Source organism: Thamnophis sirtalis, unplaced genomic scaffold (genome assembly GCF_051295495.1).
Source record: "Thamnophis sirtalis isolate CommonGarterSnake01/CBP01778 unplaced genomic scaffold, rThaSir2_p1.2 scaffold_15, whole genome shotgun sequence".
NCBI lineage: Eukaryota > Metazoa > Chordata > Lepidosauria > Squamata > Natricidae > Thamnophis > Thamnophis sirtalis.
Window position 1 is genome coordinate 44,050,660 of NW_028261395.1, and position 15,108 is coordinate 44,065,767.

The 15,108-nt window shown below is 41.9% G+C and overlaps 1 protein-coding gene across 2 annotated transcripts in view; it reads right to left on the reverse strand.

The window, feature by feature from the left end:
* Nucleotides 1–15,108, reverse strand: part of GNB1 (G protein subunit beta 1) — a 56,824-nt gene that overhangs the window by 41,394 nt on the left and 322 nt on the right. Inside the window, exon 1 of one of the 2 annotated variants that reach the window (XM_014056677.2) lies at nucleotides 14,852–15,108. This exon is cut by the window's right edge and continues 322 nt beyond it. The gene's annotated coding sequence lies outside the window, so the exon portion shown is untranslated. Of the gene's footprint in view, nucleotides 1–12,535; nucleotides 12,676–14,851 lie in introns of those variants that run through there. The other variant, XM_014056678.2, reaches the window with a different exon arrangement.

The following is a 15,108-nucleotide window of genomic DNA, read 5'->3' on the forward strand; positions in this document are numbered from 1 at the left end:
AAGAATGCTGGGGTCAGTGCATTGCACTGCTCAATGGCTGGTTAGGAACCACCTCTAAATAGAATTGATATACGTTTGCGTTTTGGGAGATGTCCTCTGCAGAAATGTGTCTTGAAAGAATCATTATATCAGCTACCAGCATCACGAGGCCGGGAAGCAAATGACAAAAGCAATAGACTTCATTAATATATTTTTTTTTAAAGAACTGCACAGAAAGACTCAAAAAAGCGGAAGCAATGTGGGATAAATTGCTTACTTCAACCTCTTGGCTGTGCCAGATGTGGCACAACAGCTGGTTGATTGTGTAGCAAGCGTGGAATATATATTTTTCTAATTCAACCATTTTTTAAAAAAAATCAGAGCAAAGCTGTTACTGTGGATGTCGGCCATCTTTTTACTAATATTTGGGGATCACAATATCTCTCCAAGATTAAGCCACATCCCACTCCCCTTTTCAAGCCCCTCCAGACCATTTTCTTAAATGTCAGACTGTCTGTCTCTACATTTAATGATCGTTTGGTCCCAGAAACTTCAATAAGGTGTGATACCAAGGCCTTTTAGTCTTTCAATAACACACATTTGCGGCCCCTCACTTTGAGGATAAACAATTCATTGTTACTGAACCCAAGAGCAGGTGAGTATGGTTCTTGTTAGAAGAAATACACACTGGATTTCACTTTTCCTTTTGCCTAAAAAGAGACTTAAGGTTGTAAAGAAGAATCAATCTGAATCAATGTTTTCCCAAACTTGTCAACTTTTTAGATCCGTGGATTTGAACAAGAACATATGGACAACATTAAAGAAGGAGAAAGAGAGTACCAACTGCAATCGACTTCATCCGTTGTGTGTGTTTTATCTACTCAACTCCATTGTGCCAAGTGGCTTTGTAAGCATAGTTCACACATCACTGTCACCAAAAACTCTACTTCTCATCGACATAAGGCAAAAAAAAAAAAAAAAAAGGTCCTTAATAACATTTGGAAATAGAATGACATTTTAGTTGTAGTCCCAACGACGCCATCCAAGGTGTCCGCCATTTTGGAATGGAATGGGCTTATGAAGAGAAGAAGTCGGAGAACCTGTAGCTTCCCCTTCCTGTGCGTTATCCACCCAGGGTGAAATGCTACCGGGAAAACAGAAACCACAATGGTGGGAAGATGTTCTTGTGTCATAAGTCGCTAAAGTGAGAAGTCAAGAAAATTATTTTGGATTACTCTATGGGTCTCTAAAAGAAAGACGCAACCTAGGAGGAAGGAAGTTTTCTGACAGTGAAAACAATTAATGAATGGAACAGTTTGCCTCCATGAGTGGTCTATCATTGAAGGTTTTCAAGAAAGGATTGGACCAGGATGATGTAAGGTCTCCGGCCTTGAGCAGGGGGCTAGACTAGAAGACCCCTGAGGTCCCTTCCAGACCTACCACGTTTCCCCAAAAGTAAGACAGGGTCTTATTTTCCTTAGACCCCCGAAATAAGTGCTTGGCCTTATTTTCAAGGAGGTCTTATTACTTTTGAGGTGCAGGAGGCCCCTTAACCTCAGCCCGTGGCCCGCAGATCAGTTCTGTCTCTGTTTCTGACACACTCTCGCCAGCCCTAGTGTTGCTGTGGCTGACGCTCTTTTTGCGGCTGCCACTAAGAGAAGGGGCGTGGTAACTAGGGTTTGAGGGATTGGCCTCGGTGAGGCCGTTCTGTATGGGTGGCAGGTACATGTGGGGTGCGTGGGGCATGTTGCCCCCCCCTAGGAAATGGCAAGAACCGGCTGCACATGTGTTCAAGTATTTTAGGGGAGGGCTTATTTTAGCATTCAAAAGCCCGACTGGGCTTATTATCCGGGGAGGTCTTATTTTTGGGAAAACAGGGTATGATTCTGTGTTCTATTAGTTTCCATGCAATGGCTCTTAGGTAATCTGGCATGTTCTGAAGATAACACTTCACCCCTTCAGTCAATCTGAGATATCTTTCTCTTGATTGCAAGGGAAACCCCTCCCCCCAAGCGATTAAGAGAAATGCAGGCGCCAAAAACACTCCCCCCCACACACACACTCATTTGTTCAAGGGAATTTTTCTGGAGCCTCTGCAAGAGGTGAACTGGGCTGCCTGGCCAGGAGGCTCGCCATTTATGGGAATGGCCCTGTTCTTGTAAGAAATGAAACATCCTGTGTTTATGCAACTGGTGGAAGTATTTTGGAAGGAAGGGGCAAGGCGCGGGAAGGGAGAGGTTTACTCAATGCTGAGTTGAAAAGCTGAGTTTTTACCCTTTTATTAATACACTCTGTGCAAAACCGATGAAGGCAGTTGGGTAACATTCGTGCAAGGGGTGGGTGGGAAACAGATGAAAAGGCCTCCTAATGGGTTAAACCCATGCTTTTAAAAGAGTCCAATTTTTTTATTTCAGGTTGGCCTCCTGTGAAGGTTTGAACCAGAGTTAAGATGAGAAATGCTGGATAACATCTGCCACAGGTTTGCCTATAGGATAGCTGCCCTGCCATCTGTAAATATAGAATAATTAAAAGAATAGAGGTGATTTGGGCCCCTTCTTGTAGAGTAATTAGAATTTAAGGTGATGTACAGAGGCTGTAGAACATTATAATTGACAACTGATATCAGGAGGTGCTGGGGGCAATTGTGTTTAATTTTTATAGGCAGATTATCTCTATATTCTATGTGCTAAGTGCAGGCTTTATTATTATGACAGCTTATCAGTTCTAGTTTTAATTATTTGTGAAATCTGCACTCTTGTCTTTTGAGGAACAGGTCTTTATCGCTTATAATTTTATGGAGAGAATGGTTTTTTTTTCTCCCTCAAATCCTTAAAACTTCAAAATCTGCATCCTAAATCCGAATTGTGATTATTAGCATTTTAGACATTTTACTGGATAATGAGAAGGGGAGGGAGAAGGGAAGTTAAATGAATTTAGTTTAAATTAATAGAAACAATCCAAATGGCTAATAAGGCTGTCCAAATAATAAATGCTCATCCAACTATTTAAAAAAGAGATAAATTCTTCACACCCTGGTACAATGGACTAACAATGGGTGCCCTCCCAGCTTCATAGAATTTTTTTGGGGGGAGGGGTGTGTGAAATTATAAGTGCATGTATCATATTTTCCCTGTCCTGTTTTGCAAAAGCAAAGCTGTAACATTCGTAGGAACTATGAAGCAATGCAAAAGGAATTTTGTTTCCCAGAGTAAAATTTAACACATGAAATAAATTCTATTTAAAAGGTAAAGCACTTGATGTGAACTGATAGGAATCTCTTTTGAGGACACCTCTAACAATTACTGAACCAACAGGCATATCTGTGAAATTTGAAATAACTCCTCCTTCCATGCTACTCAATTATGTTGATGTTACTAATCAGATTGCTCCTATTAAAAAATAATAATAATTCAGGATCTGTAAAAGAAGTGCCATCAAATCTTCCAACCTTGTTTTATGATTACATTTCTGGGAGGGGGGAAAATAGGAAGCATATTTTAACATTTGTTCGGCTTTTTTTTTAAGCAATTGTATAATCTCCAAAACATGAGAATAATAATTCTTGGGAATTTAATAATTCTTGGGAAATTCAACCTAGTGCCTGCATGTATTTTTTGGCTCATTGTTGATTCCAGCTCAATTTTTATTGCATCTGTTGCTGATAAACTACCTTTCTGTGTGGAAAATAATTTACTGTTTTGGAACCTGAATGATGCAATGTTAGGTAACTGTGTTTCTCCTCCCTTCAACTAAAGACATTCACTGCTAATCAGAAGGAAGGAAATGATGTTTGTCAGAGTATCATAGAGTTTTAAGGAGAGGCCTTTTAAGTCTTGGTGGCCAACACCACGAAGGATATCCCAGACTAAAATATCCCAGATCGATGGAGGTTTTTCCGGAAGTCTTCCATCAACCATCTCTCTTGGATCTTTAGACATTTGATTTTAGGATTTGAGAAGTGGATAGCTTCCCACTTAAATCAAACGATGGCCCCTTCCTGATGTGGACTACAACTCCCAGAATTCCTGAGCCAGCCATGGGAATTGAAGTCCACCAGTGACAAAAGGGCCATCATTTCCTCCCCCCCCCCTTAGGTTTACCACCCTCAAAGCCAAGTTGGTTCTGCTTTCACATGCTCACATGTGCACACTTAACACAGAAGCCTTCTGCATGACAGGAAGCTGAGAATTGGGAACACCTGCTCTAAACAGGAAGTGGCTTGCAGGGTTTGCCAGCTAGGCCATGCTAAGCTTTTCTCCCTTTCCCTATTCTCGGTTGTTAGCCCCCTAATTTGCACTTGTCTTGGATAATGCAAATGGGTTTCACGCTAGAATAAAGTGGAGTCCAGTGCTCACTGCATAATGTGGCTTCCATGCTTTATTCTGTGGGGCTCTCTTGGTTTTTACTAACCCTGATGATGTTATCTAGTTGGGTAATGAAACGTCTGCAAGGAAACGACCAAGCTCAGAGAGAGCATGAAGGACTCAGTCCTGAGCTACAGATATTCTACGCTTTATCCTGTTTATATGACCCCTGATGCTTTGGGACGAGTTTGGAGGGATAAAACTGAGTAGGAATCATTGAACAATGAGGGGATTTTCATATTCACGTTTTTACATTCTCACATCTAAAGAAAATATATTTGTCATACAAAATGCTATCAAACTGGTAAAGACTTTAGAACATGACAAATCCCAACAACTTCCATCAATACCTAGTTTCCGAGGAGTTTATCAACCATTAATCATCTTCCTGGATTCATAGTTATAATTTTCTTTTCTTTTTTCATGTATCACAAGAGTCACTTATTTAAGAAGTCATTTATTTAAGAAGGCTGGGCCTTCTTAATAATAATAAACACTCAAACCTGAAGGATAGATTATAATGTATGCTATCTAGTCTACAAAAATACCTCGGATCATATCTTGATATTTCCAAGCAACATTGAGAAAGCATCCTTTTTAAAAATCCCAAGAGAACGGCTACCAATCAGAACCACCAAGGCTGAGCTAGCAACCAATAGCTTTTGTGTATGTAAAGATGTTTCCCATAACACAACCTATTGGATGAACCATGCAATATTGTGTTGTGTGCGTATAAAGAAGTGAACACACACATACCCAAGGCACTTCGCATATTTTTAGCATCCTATGTGATGGGCAAAAGTGAAAAAGGAAATTAATCCCAGGAATGGTGCTGTTGCTAATTTGTATATTTGAGGGAGCTGAATAATAATAATTATAATAGTAACATCATATATTTTAAGAAAGTACTTGGTTGATATCTAGGATACTGGCAGCAACCCGTATCAACCATTAGCATCAGTCAATGGTATTTGTGATGCATTTTTGGATGTTCAGGTGACTGAGTTTTATGTTTAATGAATAAAGTATATACTAATAATAATAATAACAACAACAACAATAACAACAACAACAACATATATTTTAAGAAGGTACTTGGTTGATACCTAGGATGCTGGCAGCAACCCATATCAACCATTAGTACCAGTCAATAGTATTTGTGATGCATTTTTGAATGTTCAGTTGGCTGAGTTTCATGTTTAATGAATAAAGTACAATAACAACAGCAGCAGCAACAAATTCTTATTTCAGGAGCGGGGGGGGGGGGGGAAATCTGATATTTATCTAAACATTCATATCTGCTCCTCTATCTGCCCAAATTCTAGACAATCTTTCTTTTCTCCAAGTTATCCACTGAAATTTGCAAAAGATGGGGAAAGTATCATGGGAAAAAACCTGAAATCTCTATTCCTCTGGCCCCAAACATCCATTTGGTCAAAGAATGCTGACTTTAACCTAGCTTTAAAAAAAAAATACCGTATGCCTTGCTTTGCATAGTTTAACTTGGTAGCCCAACTTAATTAAAAGTCAGACATACTTTCAGTTCCATTCTGTGATCCAAACTAAGACAGGTTCCCCCCCCCCCTCACTTATGGACAGTTCTATATAATCCTTGTTCAAGGTGAAGACATAGGCAAAAGCAATTTTTTTAAAAACCATTCTTTAAAAAAAAAAACCTTGTATCAAAAGGTGCAGATCTTCTTCCTTCCAGACTGCTAGGGGGAGAAATAAAATCTGAATTTCCCACCTAACCTCTCTGAACCCCATGCGGGGGTGGGGACAAATTGGAAAACCAAAAATCGCACCGCCCACGGTCAGAACTCATCTTTTCATACAACGTGCCTTCAAGCCACTAGCGACAAAATTGTTGTTCTAACTTGCAGATCAGTTGATAATGGAATTAGCTTATCTTGATATGCGTCTTCTTATTAAGACGGGGTGGTTTTTGGGTCAATATTGTATTGTCAATTTTTAAAAAAATCGTATTTTTCGGAGTATAAGATGCACCAGGGTATAAGACGCAGCAAGGTTTTGAAGAGGAAATTTTTTAAAAAAATTACACTCTGCAAACTTCCCAAAATGGCCCTTTTTTTTGCAAAAACGGGCCCATTTTTTTTTCAAAAAAGGGCATCAATGGCCCTTAGGCAGCTTGTAGCGTGCTCCTGGGGGGTGGGGTGGGGGAAAAAAGCAAAAAACAGCCCATTTTTCATGAAAACAGGCCCATTTTTTGTCAAAAAAGGGGCATGGACAGCTTTTAGGAAGCTTATAGAGTGCTGCTGGGGGCTGGGGGTGAAAAACGGGCCGTTTCTCTCTCATTTCTTCCCTCCCCAGCCCCCAGGAGCACTCTGGAAGCCTCCTAAAGGCTATGCACGGCCATTTTGGGGAAGGGGCGGAGTTTCAGGAGGCAAAAAAATCTGTATTCAGTGTATAAGACACACCCAGATTTTCAGCCTCTTTTTTGAGGGAAAAAGGTGCATCTTATACTCCAAAAAATATGGTATCTAGAGTCAAAAGGCTAATAGATAATCAAAAATTATCTGGAGCAAAAATGGTTTTTTTCTTCTGCTACCAATTGTCTTCAACTGGTAGGCCAGGCAAGCACAGGTAGTCTCCTCAACTTATGACCATAATTTAACCCAACAATTCTGTTGGCAAGTGAAACGTGAAGCAAATGTGCCCCATTTTACAAGGCTTTCCTTGCCACCGTTGTTAAGTGAATCACTGCAGTTGCTAAGTGAATCTGGTTTCCCCGCTGACCTTGCTTATAAGGTTACAAAAGGTGGATCACATGACCCCCAGGACAGTGCAACCGTCAGAAATGAGTCCGTTGCCAACTGATCATATGACCATGGGAATATTGTAATGGCCGAAAAACAGTCATAAGTCACTTTTTCTCCAGTGTCATCGTAACTTTGAACGGCCACTAAGTCAAAACTGTTATAAGTCGAGGACCGCCTGTGCAAGACGTCCGTCTATGAGACTCAAATGAGCCAACAACTAAGAGGGATTCTATAAATTCTACCCTAGAAATTGGAGTTATTTTCCCAGCCTTTCTCAACCAGGGCAGATGATGTGTGGACTTCAACTCCCAGAATTCCCCAGCTGGCAGGCCTCGGCAGGGAAGACTCCCAAATTAGTCATTTCCCTAGCTTATTTCTTTAAAAAAAAAAGCTAGCTGGCCAACAAAGGAAAATGAGATGGGGGTTTTACTAGAGGTGTGTGTGTGTGTGTGTGTGTGTGTGTGTGTGTTGGAATGGGATTGCGGCCAGCCAAATGCACGGTTGCTTTGGGGGGGGGGGGGAGTCAAGAGAGACTCTCAATCCACGCCTCTCTTCTTCTTTCTCTGCAGCCGGACATAATTCTCTTTGCTTCCTTTCAAAAGAGCAGTGATTCCAAGAAGCCAGGAAATCATGAGCTCAGCCTAACCCAGACGAAACGGCCAACGTTGTCGTCTTCATTTTGTTACCTCTGTCCCAATTCCGCAGCGCGGATCAAGCCGCAGAAGCTCCTCTTTGTGTTTCTCAATATTTGAGCCCCTTGAAGGCGTGCGGACTTCGACTCCCAGAATTCCCCAGCCCTGGGGAATTCTGGGAGTTGAAGTCCCACATGCCTTCAAGTGGCGGCGGGTGTGTGTGTCGAGAAACACCGGCATAAACAATCATTGCCAGCTTTGGGTCACCATGACAGAGTCAAGCTTGGAGCTGATATAATATGATCCTGGACAGGCCTTCAACTTAATAAAGAGAATAACATCCAAGGGCAGTTTTTTTTCCCTTCTCTTAATCTCTAGTCACATATTCTCTTCTAATAGGAGACTTTTTCTTATTTATAATGGTAGGCTAGTCTTTGGGCGAGTCATGATTTTGATCTTTTATCATCCAAGAAATTCATTTGGGGATTTCTCTTTCAACAAAGCCTCTCCTGAATTACCACACATTTATTTTTCTTCCTGCCTGCCTCTATCATTTTTCTCCCCCTCTTTTTTCCTATCTCCTTCCTTTTCTCTTTCCTTCCTTTCTTTCTCCCTTTCCCCTCTTTCCTTTCTTCTTCTTTCCTCCCTTTCCTCTTTCCTTTCTCCTTCCTTCATTCCTCCCTTTCCCCTCTCCATCCTTTCTCCCTTCCTTTCCCCTCTTTCCTTTCTCCCTTCCTTTCCCCTCTTTCCTTTCTCCTCACTTCCCCCTCTCCTTCCTTTCTCCCTCCCTTTCCCCTCTTTCCTTTCTCCTCACTTCCCCCTCCTTCCTTTCTCCCTCCCTTTCCCCTCTTTCCTTTTTCCTTCCTTTCCCCTCTCCATCCTTCCTCCCTCCCCTTCTCCTTTCCTTTCTCCTTCCTTCCTTCCCCCTCTTTACTATCTCCTTCCTTCCTCCCTCTTTTCCCTCTCCATCCTTTTTCCCTCCCTTTCCCCTCTTACCTTCGTCCCTTCTTTTCCCCTTTCCTCTCTCTTTCCTTCCTCACTCCCTTTCCTATCTCCTTCCTTCCTCCCTCCCTCCCCCCCTTTCCCCTTCCCTTCCCTTCTCCTCCTTTCCTCATTTTCCAATCTTCCTTTCTCATTTCTTTCCCTTCCTTCTTTTCTTTATCTTCCTCTTCCTTTCTCCTTTGTTCTCTCCTTCCCTCTCTTCCTGTTGCCTACTGCCCTTCTATTTAGAATCCACTTGTAACAACCACTTCAGTAGTACCCACATAAAAACAATTCAACACTCAAAATATTAAAAGCCAGCTGCTCTGAAGTTGCTTCAAAATGTTCTCAAGGTAATGGCTGTCTGAAGCACATGCCTCTTTAATTCCCATTATCCCTTTTACTTCCTGGTGGAGTGAATAATATGGAGGATTCTGCCCCCCCCCCCCGCTTTTCCCCTGCAAAAATCATAACTCTGCTATCCCAGATTTTCCATCCTCTTTTTTTTCCTCCCCGTCTCTCTCTCAGACCAGCATTAGCAGTACTCTGAAAACAATCCACAACGCCACACAGCTACATCTGGATATTAAAATTGAGAATATCAATTACCAATCCATTAAAGCAAAGCCAAAATCCATGGACAGTAAGAATTTAATCCTATTCAGGGACTGAAATCTGAGCCAATTGAAACAGACAGGCAAGGAAATCTACAGGGCTTTGGAGAAGCATGATTATTTGGCCAAAAAAAGTTCTCACAAGGAGAGACAGAGAGAGAGGGGGGGGGAGAGAAATGGGTGGGGGGTGGGTAGACATTATTAATGAAACCAATTGCATTACATGGGTAGTAACTGAATCAGGCATCTGAAGAACAGGCAATTTTCAAAAACCCAACTTCTAGATCCGTCTAAAAGATAGTCACAATCTCTTCCCTGGGCCCTGAGCTTGAAAAATTGTATTTCCCCCCACCCCCACCTCGAAGTTTGCTATTCATGCAATGAGGAACTAACTTCCTGGTGTTTTACAAAGCTGGTTGCTGACTGTCAGCTGTCACTCCTTAAAGGGAAGGACTGCCTGCAGAATAAACACCACAGCCTATTTATTGTTCATTTAGTTCCCCCCCCAACCCCAAAAAATATGTACCCAACCCAACTCTCTTGCTTTCCTTTTTTAATCTAGCACAATTCCGACCCATTTGGTTAGAGAGACAACCTTCCGTTGCAAAGCATTGTTCAATTAGATTTTTTAACACAGGCAATTGTACACAATTGTATGTTGGACACTGCTTGCTGCAAGCTGACCAAAGAGCTACAGAAAAAAAAAATAGGAAGAAAGTCGTGCACAACATCGGGGACCCACAACATTAGGTTGTGCCTGGGCCTAGATGGCCAAAACCAGGAAGATAGAAAATACGAAGATATGCATGTAGACATTGTATTGACAATGCAAAGTTCACTTCAATCAATAAGTACTGGAGAGGAAAAGAAAGAGAAACAGTAAACCTGATTCCAAACTCAAATCTAATAAAAGGAGTTTTTTTAATCAATGCTTCTCTCCTACTGATCCGTAATGTTTCAGACCCTACGGTAAAATATTTGGTTAACTGAACTTGAAAACGATTTATGTCATTAAAAGCTGTGTTAACGCATGTCTAATCTGTTTCATATTTAAACAGGAGATCAAACTACAATAAAATAAATATTCAACCGTATCTAAATTATTCCAGAAATGCTTGATTATTTTAAGCCTTCTTTTTTTAAAACAAAAAACAAGAAAACATTGCCTTTGTTTATATTACTTCAATTAGATGAGTTTTGCCTTTGCTGACTGTTTGGCTACAGCACTATTAAAAGTTCAGGATTTAGATTTACTAAATAAACATTTATTTTGTCTTAATGAATCTTCAGATATAAGCTGGGAATCCCAACCCATACAATTGTAATAGTTGGATTTTTAAATTAAGACTATCAATTCCATTCCACCTGTCATTCTTCCAAAGTATTCAGGGCAGCAATATAAACCCAATCATCAGATAAAGGCAGAATATTTTGGAATAATTTTTTGTTTAAACTCTGTTGTTGACACTTAAGTCCAATAATAGTAATTTGGGCTTTATTTTAAGCAGATAAGGCCCCACTGAATTTAATGGTTTCCCAATAAAGCAACAGATCAAATATGATTTGGGGAAAGTGACCAAAACAAGATTTTTAGCTACCAAAATTTATTTTATGGGATAATTTCAGGTAAACTGCTGTTTACAGAAACATTACTGGCAGGAGATTTTTTTTTTTTTACAGATGTACAAATGGTTTACACAAAACCAAGGTAGCCTTTACAAAATAAATAAATCAGAACCTTTTGGTAAAGGGATACTTGGGTCTAATCTTCCTACCATCCTTCATCCTTTGATCTGTTATCCAGTCTGTAACAATTTTAGTCAACTACTCCACCCAATAACCTATGGCTAATAGAAAACTGGGGAGGAAGGGGGGAGGGAAAATGAAAGTTTTTTTTAAAAAAAAAACAACAACATAACAAAACACAACCAGAGCATTTGTCAATTCCCAATCAAAGCACTATCTGTCAATGATGGGGGAGGGAAATCAAAGTTAAAGAAAACTCTCTCCAGCTGCGAGATTGAAAGCTTGGCAGAGAAGCGGCCAAGAGATGCCGGGGAGTTGCAAAACGCAGAGAGAGGAGGCTTCCTGCAAACGCCATCTTGTTGCAGTTGCCCGGTTCCAAGCACAAAACATCCATTCATTTCCAGAAAAGAAAAAAAAAGAAAAAAATGGGGGAAGAGAGGAAAAGAAAAGGGGGGGGGGAAAAAACCATGGGCGAGGGTATGTAAAGTACACGCATCCTGACGTGCGGAGACTGAAATGTTGTTCAATTCTTCCTCTCCAAAAATAAAATAAATCACAGAAAGGAGAGAACAAGCTAAGATGCAACTAGGTGCTTTATTTACAAGCTTGGGTAGGTCAGGAAAGCATCACAAAAAAGTGTCACAGCCCTTTTTTTCGGGTTGCACACTCAAAAGACCCAGGAAAAAAAGGAAGAGGAGGAGGAGGAATTGGGGGTTCAATTAAAGGGGAGGGGGGTTCTAGGTTTCCTTCCCACCCCCGGATCCCGAAAAGCAGCCAGCCACCTGCTGGCTCCCATTTTTTTCAGGAAGGCTTTAAAATAGAAAAATGGCAAAAGAAACACCTGCATGTCTAAAGCAGCGAAGAGGCAATCCCAGGACTTCTCAATCTTTCTACATAAAGAGATGGTGGTGAAAAGATCACACACATTAAATTTTTAGCTAATTGTCAGAAATGACAAATGGGCAGCCTGGGCCAGGGCTGTAGATCATTGCCATTTTCTCCTTGGCGTTTCTTTAATAAAGAAATCTGTTTTCCTTTCAGATTGACCGTTTCTTTAAAGCCATGCAAAACTCCCAGCCTTTTTTTCTCCCCACCCCTCATTTTAAAAAGCTGGAGGTTTTTTTTTTTTAAACCAGACCCTGCTACCCCTCCCAAAAGCCACCTTCCCGAATTTGCACTGCCACTTAAAAAAAAAACACAGAAAAGCCTTAAAAAAAACAACAACGAGCCTTCCGCATCCCCTTAGCAACCAACAAGAGCTGAAACGCTGATGGCAAAAAATAATAATAATTACACAACGCCTATCAAAACAGAGAAGCAGCAACTTTAAACAAGGATTTTTTTTTAAAAAAAGACAGTTAAAATTGCACAATTAAGACAGCAACAAAAACACTGTTTCTCACCCCCTCTGCCCCCCCCACAAAGCATTTTTTTCCTACCATGGGAAGAGAGGAAGCAGCAACATTTCCATTTTTTTGTTCCTTCAGCCAAAACTTAAGAACAGTGCTCTGGTTTCAGTTCCTTTTCAAGCAATCAAATCTTCCACCATTATACCAAATGCAGATAATACTCTGGAAAATCTCTTCCAAGCATCTCTTTTTTCCTCTGCGCTCCCCCTCCCCTGTGGTTTGGCACCTCTTCCTTCCCACTTTTCCTGCCTTTTCAAAGGGCAGAAAAGACCCTCCCCTCTTTCTCCCCCCCCCTCCTATCTCTGCCTACTCCCCTTTCCCTGATGCTCCGAAATGGGTGGGACAGTGATGATGGAGACAATGAAAAAAAGGGGATGGCCTGGGCGGTGTGGATTTCTTGATTTCCCTATGTCAGCAATCTGGGGAGGGGGGGAAAAGGTTGGTCTTCGTTTCCCCCCTCTCCCTAGACGGAAAGAAGGGATCCGAGAGGACCACAATTCTGAGATTTTACGGGGAGGAGAGCAAAATGGAGGGGAACCGGTTAGAGAAAGGATGTTCAAGGGTTGCTTCTGTGTTTTGAGGGGGGGGGGTTGAAAAGGGGAAGAAAAGCAGAAGTAGCAGGAGGGGGGGAAGAGAAAAATGGCCAAAGGGAGGAAAAGACATGGTGGCGGCCAGAGAAGAGGGGAAAAACAGGAAAGGAGGGGGGAAGGAGAAGAGAAAGAAAGAACATTTTAGTCACCCAGGGAGGAGGGAGGGAGGCTTTAAAAAAAAAAAGGAACAGGGAATTAAAAATGAAAGAAGACAATCTCTTGGGGTGGAAAGAGAGCAAAGGATAGGAAGGGGAGGTGGGCCTGAAGGAGAAGGGAGAGCCCCCTTTTTTTAAAACATAAAAATAAAAAATAAAATAAAATTAGGGGAGCATGATTTGGCTAAAATGAGAGTGGGGGTGGGTGTCTGGCTGGTGGATTTCCATAAGGAGACGCCCTCTCCAGAAAAAAGGACAAGGCATATATATATATATATATATATATAAAATTTCAAAGGGCAGGATTGAAGTCTGTTAAAAATGAAGAAATGAAATTAATTATGGTTGGTAGTCCAGAGGGGGGAACAATTTGGGGTCTTTGGGGGAGAGAGCAAAAGATGGGAGGAGGAAAAGGGGCCCCTAGTTATAGGTCTTGATCAGATCATGGGGAGGCAGTGATGGGATCTGGTGGGAGCACTTTAGTCCATATATTTAGTCCATGCTTTGGTCCAGATAAAGATAGAAAGATATAGATAGATAGATGATAGCTAGATAGATGGATGGATGGATGGATGATAGACAGATAGATAGATTCCTATATAATACATACACACACATATAGTCCATAGATTAGCATCTGATTTATTAAATAGATCACAGACGAACATCAGCCTAGATGCTAAGCTGACCCAAGCATCGTTTTAGGGGTTTTGGGGGGGGGGGAGGAGTTGTTGCGTTTTTGGAAATAAAGAGGGAAAATAATTGATTAATTGAAATTGATCAACTGAAATTAATCCAGCTTGCATTTCAATGTGAGGGAGCTTTGGGGAGGAAGAGAGGCGGATTGAACCAGAGGAAAAGAAAAATAAATAACTCTGGATGATGATGATATTATTATTATTGTTTCTTTTATTCATTAAGCATGAAACTCAGTCAAATGAACATTTAAAAATGTGTCACAAATTTCATTATTATTATTATATCTTTTATTCATTAAACATGAAACTGAGTCAACTGAATTATTATAACGTATATTATATAAATATAACATATTATATCATATATATTACATTATATTATATCATATATGTTATATCATATATGTTATATCATATATTATATCATATATCATGTTATATCATTGTAATTATTATTTTCCAGGAAGAAATGAGGGGGGGGGGGTTTCCAACAGAGATGCAGTGCCTGGGATTCAATGGGGGGAAAGGGGGGTTTCCTTGAGGTCCAAATTGGGGGGAGGGGAAAGGAAGGGGGGAGGGCAGGAGCGGGCGCTTGAATTGGGGGGGGGGAGGAAGGAGTGGGGGGGGGCAAAATGGCCTAAGGTTTTTTGAGGCTGGCTGGGAGATTATTATGGGATTTCCAGGGGGTTGCAAGGGGAGAGGAATGAATGGGGCCAAGGGCTTATTATGGGATGGGGGAGGCAGACTGAGGGGGGGTGAGAGGAAGAAAGACCCCTGCTTTGAGGGGAGGGGGGAAATGGGGGTCTGGGGGCGCTGCGCTGAGGGAAGAGAAGCGATATTATGGGATGGGGGTGCTATATAATGTCAACCTCCCCCCCCCACGTCCTTTCCCCCCAGTCTCACCTTCCTGGGCGGCCGCTGCTCTTCCTCCTCCTCCTCTTCCTCCTCCTTTCTCCTCAGGCGCCCCCGGGCGACCCCCGCCGGCCCGGCTGCCCGGCCGCGGGCGACCTTCTCTCGGCTCTCCCCGTCCGCCTCTGGGGCGACGTCGAAGCAGAAGAAGACGAAGGGGGGAGAAGGCGGCGAGGCGGGAGGCCGAGGAGGCCGCTGGCCCCGGCCGAGACCCCCGCCGGGGGAAAAGAACGAGGGCGGCGGCCGCGGCA